A 1,296-nucleotide genomic window follows, 5' to 3' on the forward strand; every position below is an offset into this window, starting at 1 on the left:
CGTAGAGGCTAAACACTAGAAGCTAGCCTATGATTATGATTGTTGTTGTCCTATGGACTAAACCCTCCAGTTTATATAGACACCGGAGGGGGCTTGGGTTACACAGAGTCGGTTACAAGGGAGGAGATCTACATATCCGAACTGCCAAGCTTGCCTTCCACGCAAAGGAGAGTCCCACCCGGACACGGGACGAAATCTTCAATCTTGTACCTTCATAGTCCAATAGTCCGGCCAAAGTATATAGTCCGGCTGTACGAGGACCCCTTAATCCAGGACTCCCTCAGTCAGCCCTGCGCAAGGAGGAGGTCTCCCCCATCTCCTCGGGGGCCGCCTCTTGGTCGCGCTCCTCGTCCTCCTCCTCCTCTTCGTCCCTGAGGGACTCACCAGAAGATACGTCCGTCGTCGCCGTCGCCACAGGGACCTCAGAAGGCGCCGACAGCACCAGGCCGCGCCCATCAAAGGTGGGCATGGCGGCCACAACCTGCGCCCCATCCTTTCGGAGGAGCAAGGGAGCGTGGGGATTCGGCAGATACTCTTGGTCATCTCCGGCCAGGAGACGGAGTTGGACAAGGCCTTCGGGCTCAAGCGGATCTTGTCTTCTCCAACCTCAAGCGTCCACAGGGGGGCGCGTGCGCGCCTGGAGAGGAGCCACCCGCTGCGCCAAGAATTCCTTCAGGAGCATGGCCCCCGTCAGTTTCACCGCCTTCGCGCCTCCCGGCCTTAGGTCGGCGTTCATCTTCTCCAGCACCAGCTTAGCCCGCTCGTCAGTAAGCTTTGCGCAGGACCACCCCTCATCAGGCCGGGGCATCCCTATCGGCATCTTCAGCCGTGAGTGGACACACTTGGCATCCATCATCACCCACTTGCTCCTGAAGCCATCGGCCTTCTTCTCGGTCATCGAAATCGCATTGGCCTTGCCAGCTGAGATGAAGTTGGCGCACCCCGTGGTGTGGCCTTCGCTGATCCGGAGGTAGAAGAAGTAGCGCAGCAATGCCACAGACGGCATCACCCCTACGTACGCCTCGCAGTAGAAGGCGAAGATGGACAAGAGAAGAACAGAGTTGGGATGGAGATGAAGAGCCTGTAACCCATAGTACCGGAGGACCGCGTAGAAGAAGTCAGAGAAGGGGGGAACGAGGCCGGCGGCGATGCTGCCCATGAAGAAGGGGTAGAAGGAGCTCTTCGGAGCCTTGGGCACGGCGGAGCCTGCCCGGAGCGCGATCTCCCCCTTCTCGTTGTTCTCCCCCACTGTCAGCAGCCGCGTGACGGCAAGGTTTTTCGCCGAGACGTTGGGCG

The sequence above is a fragment of the Triticum aestivum genome, chromosome 3A, assembly GCF_018294505.1.
Source record: "Triticum aestivum cultivar Chinese Spring chromosome 3A, IWGSC CS RefSeq v2.1, whole genome shotgun sequence".
NCBI classification, from domain to species: Eukaryota; Viridiplantae; Streptophyta; class Magnoliopsida; order Poales; family Poaceae; genus Triticum; species Triticum aestivum.